Raw genomic sequence first — 10,824 nt, 5'->3', positions numbered from 1 at the left:
GACGTAACTAAAGCTATATTCGTTACACAGTGGTAAGCTATAAACATTTATTAGATGTTTTTAATTATAATTGAATACTTAATGGCGCCTTTCTTTCGTGTTCTTCAGTGCGCTCCTTAAATAATAATGACAACTACGATGACGAATCATTACTAGTCTGTTTTAATTAAAAAAATAGAAATGACGTATTTTTCTATTGAGAGCAAAAGAAAATTTTATGTTTAATACAAGGTTTTTGTATAATTGAGTGTCGATTTTCGAAATGTCTTTTTATATTATACAATTTGAAAACACAACATTTACAACAAAAGCCTTCCGAGACCTTTTTTCACCTCACTTTTGTGCTCCTGTTATATATCTATTGTCATTTACTTGTGAATTATTTGTCATTCTAAAATCACGAGAAAAAATTCCTTGAATTTAATGTATTTCTTTTATAAAACAATATAATAACAAATATAAGATAATAAAATTATATACCTTCAGTGTAATATTTCTTTTTATGTTTTAGTAAAAGAATATGTAATTCAATTTACTTCAGGAATTTACCCTTTGCAGCAACCTTTATCTATTATAATGAAAATAAAAAGCTTTCTTCAATAACATTATTATAAATATTTATTAGGCTAAAAGCTAGGCATAATAAAGTGGATTTCATAAAACATTAATGTCACTAAAGCAATAGTATTTTGAGTAAATAAGTTGATGCAAATTATAATTATAATGATGTTATTTGTGATGATATTTTATAAATTGTACTATATTATTTCCAACGTGTTATAAAATTAATACCTACTTGAATTATGTTAAGGTTTACTATTTATGTAATTTCATAGATAATACTGATTTGTTAATGTTGTAATTGAATTTTTGTAACTATAGAATGTTTCATGCCGTGATCATCAAATTGTTTATATCATTCGTCGTTTTAGTGTTTGAGTTTCAGTTATTTTTTATCCATTCATTCATATTTTTATGTTTTTTTTTTAAATTTATTTAGCAACAAAGCTTTCGGCTCACATCATAATCATCATTGTTTTATTTATTACCTAAATCCAATCTAACCATGAATAATAATTTCATTTACACTGCGCCATTTTTGATAGTCCATAACTACTTAACTTTCTCAATTTTTCATCGCTTTTACATTAAGGTAATCAAATCATCTTCCGTCTTTATCTGCTTTTATGCTCTTCATATGATCTAATATTCGTCAATCCAGTCACTCTGTTTAATCATGTTTGCGCGCAATCCATCATCATCGTACACATATATTGATGTGTGAATTTACTAATCCAAATTTCAGTACGCCAAGTGACACAGATGGCAGTGCCGGCGCTTTCCCTTGCTCTTTGCCTCGTGAAAGACATGGGTAGCGAGATGTCCTGTACATCACAAATTCTCACTACCTTGTCTTTCATGAGGATCGAGCATACTCTCAACAAACCGGGACCAAGATGCGAAGACCGGAGCCTAACGACGATTGTGTTCTTCATTTATGTGTATTTTCCTTGTTTATCTTTTTTAATTACTGTTTTTCTATGTATTTAATAACATTAATTAAAGTACAGCTATGTCTACGTTAAGTTGTTAATTACAACTAATTGTTTTATGAGTACGAAAACTGCACAATGTCTAAGAACTGATTAGAGTATAATATTATAACTATCTGCTTCATAGATTGTGAAAATAGTTAACATGATATTGTTCATTTGATTTTGTCGTTACTATTTCAATTATTTAATTGTCAATTAAGGTCTCGTACATGATGCATTGATTTGTTTTCACGTAAATGGCCGGATTAAATCGTTTTCCTTTTTATATACAGAAAACATAAATAGAAATCAACAAACTGAATCGATATGGGACGCTATATATCATTTAACGGCTTTGTATTAGGGTTTGTTCACGTTGATTCTAGTGCGCGGTCGTTACGTCTAACATTACGATGATGATTCAAATGTTCAAGTACAAAACGCACGTGCAGTCTGAGTCGATATTTAGTTCCGCTAACTCCCCGCAGGGAAGTTAGCGAAAGGTGTACTATAGCAGTTTTCAACAACAGACCATTTTTCGGTTAAAATAAAGATCGTCCTCTATCTTATTCATAATTTAAAATCATCGTCCATCTTCACTGTAAATCTTTGACACGACGTCAGACTCGCGCAAACTCCTTTCGGTCTAAATGTGAACAAACATCCGCCACGTCTAGCGCGACCGCGCCCGCTGCCGCGTTCGCGCGATAACGTGAAAAGCCCTTAGAGCTTACAAAGCTCAGGCAAATCGGTGGTCATATATAAACTCCATCCCCACTTACACCAAGCTCATTTGCAAACCGACCTCTTACTTAGTTGCACGTGCTAATTGCTTATCGGGCATTCGAGGGTTGATTGTTCGGGAGTTACGCGCTTACAACAACTTTTAAGCTTAAGGTAAGCCTAGTTCATTATTGTATTCGATTTTTATATTTTTACAACTTTCGTTTTTAAATATCAAAGCGTGTTTAGTTATCGTGCGATTTATCGTCTGTTTGCATATTTCTGTTTCATTATTTTTTTTTAAATACAACTAGCTGTTCCCATGCGGCTTCATTGGCATGAAATTATGAAATTGTTATTTTATTGTTCACATTTGTCAAAATATCAATATCAAATGTCAAAATGACATGACAAACCTTAGCAATCTTTCTTACTTGATGTTGGCAGCAACTTATGGTTTCTTTTCCACATTAGGGTTTTTATCCAAAATATTTACTAACTAACTTAACTAACGTTTGATATTATTTAGACTTTGAAGTTATTACTAATGGACCGATCACGGAATATTACATTACTTTCACAAAATGCTACGGCGAAACATTTAACGGTTTTCAGATATTTGAACGATGCTTAGGGAATATTAAGCCCAATATTGATAAATAATTATTAAGATGTGAAATAGATTTCATCGGTAACAAATAAGTACGCATTTTTTAAAAACTTATATAAAATTATTTAAGTCGCCACTACTGTTAAATAATAGATGTAGTTGATATGTGGTTTTGAAGATTTTTTAACAGATAGTAACTATTAGTGATTATGTGAAAAATGTTTTAAGTGTAATGATATTATGCAGCATTTTGCCTCCTCTATGTATTTGAATCTGATTGTTAACAACAATCACAAGTAAAATCACTTAAAACTATCACCTCTTCCAGCAGTGCGTATCTCCTGCAAATACTTATAGGTCTAGAGTCTTGTATATTTAAGCTAGTTTTTAAATAAAATGCGAATTCCAATTTCACCGAATGTCGAAAAATATGAACTGACTAGAATTTGAAACGACTCTAAAAAAACTTATATAGTCACCAATATGTTCTTTCAGACAATGTTCTACATCTATGCCTTTCATCTAGAGCCATTTAGGCTGTAAACTCTAACAATCATTAATCTATTTAAACTTTCGCATTTATAAATTTACTAGCCGTGCCCGTGCGCCTTTATCCGCATGAAGTTATATTAACTTTTTTTTATTGTTTTTGGCAGCTTGTAGTTTATGGGCCCTTTCACGCAAAAAGGTGTTTTTTCCAATTTATTTACACCTTAAGTTAATAGCGTGGAAATATACATATAGCCTAAAGTGTATCGTAAGTGTAGGTCTTTACCATATATTAAACAAGGAATTATTCAAAAATATGCTTTGATTGCTGACATCCTACGCCACAAAGTAGTGTGTTTACGCTTTATTCAATTAATATTAAGAATAAGATTATGTTATAGTATTGCTAAACGTGAATCTTAACTATTTGAAGAAGAGCCTAATAAAAGTTAGGTTGCAAAGTAGCTTTTGTTTACATTATTATAAAATAAAAAAAAATATTCGAACAATTTAGGCAAACAAATTAAAGACATCGTATAAAATGCGACAGTCCGTTTTGCAACTAAATTTAAGGTCAGTCGGAATGTCCGAATATCTCATATACTTTATAGGTAATATATAATTTTAGCATTTTTCTTGACTTCGCTCACGACACTTGACATTAATTAAAATTTTACCTTTTTAGTTTACCTATCTATTTGAATTTCATGCCGAGAACGTTTTAGCAGGCTTGCGTGTTACCGCAAGTCTTGTACTGTGCGTAATTGCTATGGACAAGAAAATCAATACGGCCATTGTTTGAAGACAATATGTCACCACGTGTCTCTAAGCTGAGGGTGACGACCAAACTCATACATTGTACACGAGAAATTGACAATCAATATACTGAATAGATTAATACCGCCCTTGTTATATCTACCTGAAACTGAGTATAGAATAACACGTCTGCTAAAATAATTGACATTTCGTGACTTTGAGCTATTGTATGAATGTTTGTGTGATAAATTTTTAGTATGATGTTTAGATGATTACTGCGGGAGTGTGATATTCTTTTAAAAAGTGACTTCACTTTATTATTTTACTGTATTTATTGCTAGCTGTTCTCGTGCGGCTTCATCCGCATGAAAAAAAGTTTACAATTCTATTTCTTCCAGTCGCAAATGCACAGACTTCAAAAGCCTTTGTCATTATCAAACAATTACCGTTTCCATGGCAACGTGGCATCTATACTGCAATTGCCTTGTAGTTATGTTCTTATTCCGCATGACAATTTGTTCCAATATATTCATCCCCTGAAATAAATAGCATGTCGTAAGTGCTATACTATACCGATTTAGCGACATTTACCGATACGGAGTTATTTAAAATGTTAATTATGCTCATTGTTACTATCGCCGATGTTTGAGTAATATTACTAACAACAGTGCCCCATGCCAATTATATCGTTAACTTACAAACGTTTACTGCAATTTGCACTGTACGAATGTATACAATTCGCCCGAGTGATATTGGCTATCGATCGCTTGCGGAGTTGATTAATTTTCATGCGAAGCGTTCGTAGCCACTAGCCGTTTGCAGGAACGCCATATTCATGTCAAGAATTTTGTATGAGCTCAGCCGGGCATTTCCCATGATGTTTGTGTTTGTCTTGCGACGGCAGGTGTCGTTTTTCCCATCAGAATTGTGAAGACAAAGAAATTGCTATTTAATTTGATTTAAATTACTTCTATTCTGTTTTGTTTTTAGCGCTCTAATTGTGCAATAATTCTTATTTGATATGCATTAAGTGTTATTTCATTTCCTGATCATTATTTTCTCCGTCTACTTTTCGTGCAAATCATACTTCATACTAATACTATAAATGTGAAAGTTTATATGGATGGATAGATAGAAAGATTTTTGTCAGAGTTTGTAGCCTAAACCGCTGAACGGAACTGAATTTGGCATAGATGTTAGAACACAGTCTGGAAGAACAAATGGGCTACTCATTTTTTTTTTAATTTCACGCAGACGGTGTCGCGGGCATAAGCTACTATTATGTTTAAATCTTAATATTTTACACTTTAACCTAACCATGTTTTTAAAAATATTCAGAATGTTTTTGCTTATTGATGTAAAATAAAAATTGACAACAACATTTATGGGTTTACAAAGAGAAGGGCGTGTCCATATTCTGTGTAGTGTTAGAAAACGGCCACACCTATTCCCGGTTAGCGTAAATTCGTGGTGCAAACGATTTCAGGTGGTTTGACAGCTTGACGCCGGCGTTTCCTGACCACATTTGGTCAATGTTTGCAAAAGCCGGGTGACATTTTCATTTCAACGCCTGTCGGATCGGTCGTTTGCATTGTACGACCGCAACATTTAATTTCGCGTAAACGCAATTTCCCATATAAAGAGTAGCGAAAATGAGATCTTGGTTAATGCATGGATGAACAATAAAATTATTTATGGACTCAACAAATAATATTAATTTATTAATTCATGGACAATCATTGTTATGGACCGGGCTGAGAAATTACTACTTATTTAATTATTAATACAAATATAATTAACATCTAAATGGAGAATCTCTAGAGGCTCGAAGTACTCACATCAAAGTTACTAGGCCATAGTATAATTTTGTATAATCTGTGGCCTTAGTAGACAATGGTGGCGCAGTGCGGGTTAGTTGACTTCACACATATCTCTGATTGTCTTTATACATGAGCAGCTTGCATTACGATGTTTTCTTGAATAAATGGCACTTCCATTTAAACCACAGTTAATTAAAAAGCTGACCGACTTGTTCTTTAGCGGAGACGTACTAGCGACATCTATTAGGAGCATTTTTTTTAAATTTATTTATACAATTATACAATGTTACAATTCAAAAATAATTTTACAAATACTTTTCACACACATTTATTTATTTTAAAACGGTTTTAAAAATAATTGACCAAACTCTAATTTTACATAAAATTAACCCTTGTTTTAGAATATACCCAAAAAATTGTTTATGAATATAAAAAGTTATGGAAATATAGGATCGAACTAGATTTTATAAATTCTGAATTTAACTCCCTACGTCCACTGTTTATATTTTGTACCATTGTAATACTGCTTTTGAAACTCTAGGGAACAAGGAGAATCGTATGACACCTCACTTCACACAATCGGTTCAGTCTTTTAAGCTCTACGTCGTCACACAGGATACGTTTACAAGTGTAAACGCTTCAACAAAATTACAGAAAACAGTTGCGACAATAACGCTCTTGTCTTTCTAATAATTCTCATATATCATTGTGAATGCAACAAAGGCAATAAGACAATAGAAACTATGACGAATGAACTCCAATACCCTCGTATAATGACAGGAAGCCTATGATGTGCAGAGCCGTAAAATAAGTTTTCCGGCATCGTACGTAATACACCCGAACCCAACCAGTGTTTAGGGACGACTTCATAAACTTGAGCAAGTTTGTCATTTATATATATATGGCCGTGGCTTGCTACTGCTGAGACATTCGATATTGTTGTCTGTTTCAAAAATATTGAGAGGCAACAGCGTCGAGTTCATTCTGTGTCCATTAAAGTTAGGAAACGCATTTACAACCTTTTAACCAGTAACAGATGTGTATAGCCAAAGAACAAAGATAACAAACAACGTGGAGTCATTTTTAAGTAGTATCACATGTTTTTTTCTAAAATAACAAGTATTCCGAAAATTAAAATCGACTGACGCTGAACTAAAGTGTACTTTTGTAGCCACAAGATTAAAATGGTGATCGTATCGTACATTGTTTTAGAATCGTGCAATTGGACGTGTGCACTCCCGTTTATTGAACATTTTATTCTTTGACTTTTAAGAGACAGGATCTATCAAGGGTGCGCAAATAAAAACTAATTCCCTTCTGTTAAATAAAAACCAATAAGTTTGAAACTTGCTTGATGGTATGCTGGTTGCTGTACCTTAAATTTTGGAGTCAGAATGCGTTGCAGGCATTTGTCTTACATGTAATGATACGAACGTGTGTAATTGTCTAGGTTATCTCAACACCCGTGGAAATTGCCAGAAATTATTTAGTACAATGGCAGTTTTTTTTTTTATCACAAAAGATTTTCTTTGAAAAATATACTGAAAGTAGCCCGAGATCCAATATTGTAATGGAATGTTCTGGAAATGGAACTTTAACCGGAACATTGTCTTCGTTTATTTATTGCTTGCAAAGTTGAATGAGTTTGCCGTTCACCTGTTGCGCTTTGATTCCAAAGATTTTTCTAATTCTTTAGCACTTTCTTTTGCACGAGGAACTCGATGTTTAAGTTGGTCTATTTAGTATAAAAAAAGTATGTGTATGGCCTTTTATATCAGTTCTGCCTAATTAAGTAATAATGCAGTTAATAAGTAGGTTTTTACCTAAAATTTGATTTGAATTTTATCGCGTTTTGTTTAAATAGGTTACAAGAAATGTTACTAATAATAAAAAGAAATATTTTTTTTATGTTTATTGCATCCCTTTTTATTAATTGTCTTGATTGTGTAAACTTTTTTTTATTTAGTTATATAATCGTTACAGATACTGTTATTTTAATTTTCTGTGTTCATTATTAGTTGATTAAAAAGAAATATTTGAAATGTAAAAAAATATGTGGACGATGTTTATATATTTGGGGTGAATTTTAATGATTTACTGTTTTCAGGTTTCTCATACTTGTTGTGTTACTATGTACCTTAATTTTTTTAAAGCATTTCACAGACGATTCAATGCGGCCGTGCCATCAAAGTCGGTTTGTTATAGATTCTAAATAGCTATCACAGCCAGCTTTGATGAGCACGGCCCATTTGATTTGCTTCAACGTCTCGTCGGTCAAACAGAAGATCAACAATCTCCACGCATCACCAAGTATCCCCAAGTCTATAGTTTCTCGGGCCTAGCCTGTCAAAGCGGCGGTGAGATGTCAACTAGTCTCATATCACAGCCACTTTGATGTGGTTGGTTTTCGAAGACAACTGCTACGTTCACATTTTCTTGCCTCTTCAATGCTACGAGGATCCGTGGCCCATTCGTAAAAATGGTTGTGCCATGTTAACTATTCATATCACAGCCATTTTTGACGAGTTGGGCTGTGGAATGTTTCATCTTTAATGAGCTAACGTCGGGGGAAAAGAAGACAGAAGTAGAAAAAGGGAACAAGTTTGGTTGCTGGAAAAGACATGGTCACACTGTCGCTCACAAAGTGGTTGAGATGTGCTTGTTATGTATCATATCACAGCCAGCTTTGATGAGCGACAGGTGATCGGAAACACGTTGGAGATAGCTTCATCGCATCGAACAGAAGACACGTTGGTGACAACTTTTTTACTGGCTCAATGAAGAGACATAGCTATTAGGGGGGCGGCAAAGTGGCCGTGAAATGCTGCCCTAAGACATATCACAGCCAGCTTTGTTGACTCTCTAGAGCTAACCTCATCCTAGAACTAATATCACCGTGTTTATATATCTTTTGTAATATCTTAATACTATTTGTATTACATTTTGCATGAAATCATGGGAGCTACTTATGTTCATCTATTATGTTAAGATGTTTTTCTGCGAATTTATTTATTTGCTGACATCAATACCTTAAGTATTTTAGCTAATTATCAATGCCTTAAAGTTTAATGTAAATTGATAACTTCTTTTGGTGTCAATCCGGAAAACTTTTAACCACTGATTTTATTTTCTAGGCAAAGAAGAGATGCGCCGGGATCAACTTGAATTGAAGCAATCGTCGCGTTACAAGAACTTAGTGCAACAATAATCAAATAAAGATTAATAGCAAATAAGACTTTTTATTGATATATCATCATCCTATCCTAAGTTAGGGGTGACTAGGCCATAGTCAACTACGAAGGCCCCAGTGCATGTTGGTTGACTTCACACATATCTTTGAATTTCCTCGCCGACATGTGCAGGTTACATCACGATGTTTTCTTTCACTGTAGGAAATTATGAAATTCGAAATTCACATGGTTACATTGATTCCAACTCAGGATTTGTAGATTACAAGTCAAGTGCTTAAACCCCGGAACCACCGACGTGCAATATTGTAAAATAAAAATAATTATTATTAGAAATTGGGATTTTTTTTCAATGATGGATAGTAAAAGGTGATGAATAGTAAAGGACGACCACCTCTTAGTACTGAAATTATTAGTTAAAAAAGTTATAAAGCAATAGTCATGTCATTTTTCCGTCATAAAAATGTAAAGCACATTCGTGCATGGCAAAGGCCGAACCAGTCCAGTACCTAATAGGAAGTCCAGCACGGCGTCATCGACAATTTCAAATCATAAAAATGGCGACATTCGCCCGTAGAGTTGCCGCTCTCCCATTGGTCTAATTATGAAGCTTTCAAGATGGAGCTACAGGGACATTGTGGCAACTTTTTGACATTGACAGGAGGGCGCCTCCGATTTAGGGTTACCAGCAAGGCAGTATTTGCATATCAAAGGGAAATTCTTTCCTTTTTGAAAACTAAAACACAAATTGTAAATGAAGTACTTAAACTCTACAATATAACTAGGAAAAGCTCTTGATTTCTTTTGTCGGAGAGAAGATACTATAGCAAGAGAACTTTTGAGCAAACTTTTAGTAGTATTACCCCTTTAAATAGTAAGGAATAGCCTTAATATAATAGAAATTGTCTTACTTAACATTTATCTAGAGAAGAATAGAAATCTTAATGATTGTTGTTAAGAATCAACGCACAGTACTAATTATGCGGTATGTCCCGTGATTCGAACTGTGCGTTATAAAATCATCAGACACCCAGTTTCGTGTCATATTTCTGAGTACATATAATAATTTGTTAATTACGTAAGTAAATGTGTACGTTAAAAACTAAAATCCTCGTTGATTTTATATCATGATAGAGATACTTCCAGTTGCACAAACTAAACATATTATACATGCATCCTCTGGGAGTTAGGGAAATTCTTGAATAAAAAATGGTAACACATTCTCATTGCAACAGATCACATCTACTTCTTCACGATAAAAATATCTCCTACGTTCCAAAAACCTCTCTTATACTGCTTTAAACCAATTAAAAATAACCTCTTTCATCGTATTTTTTCGTGGAATAGCATTAAAATACAAATAGCTTAAAGTAATGACAGTCAACTGACAGTTATTTTCACACATTTACCGGGTGCTAAAAGACCTTTTTAGCCTTATAAATCCTGGCACTGACATTGTTAGTTCACAAAATTGCCAGGTGCTAGATGATTCTTATAGACCTATATGTGCCAAAGAGTCTATGAAATTATTAGTACGTGGACGACGAATTTTCATTATCTGAGATCTAAGATGAGGCGTAGTTCATTCATGTAAATATGTTCTGTGGCAGTGGTCACAGAGTACTTTGTAACATACTGAAATAGAGACCAATCTTCGGCCTAAAATTGGGTAACACGAAGAAAAGCGCCATCTGTATTTCATA

The sequence above is a fragment of the Papilio polytes genome, unplaced genomic scaffold (assembly GCF_000836215.1).
Source record: "Papilio polytes unplaced genomic scaffold, Ppol_1.0 DF820889.1, whole genome shotgun sequence".
In the NCBI taxonomy this organism is placed as follows: domain Eukaryota; kingdom Metazoa; phylum Arthropoda; class Insecta; order Lepidoptera; family Papilionidae; genus Papilio; species Papilio polytes.
The sequence above is the reverse complement of the archived record's forward strand: the minus strand, read 5'-3'. Positions refer to the sequence as shown.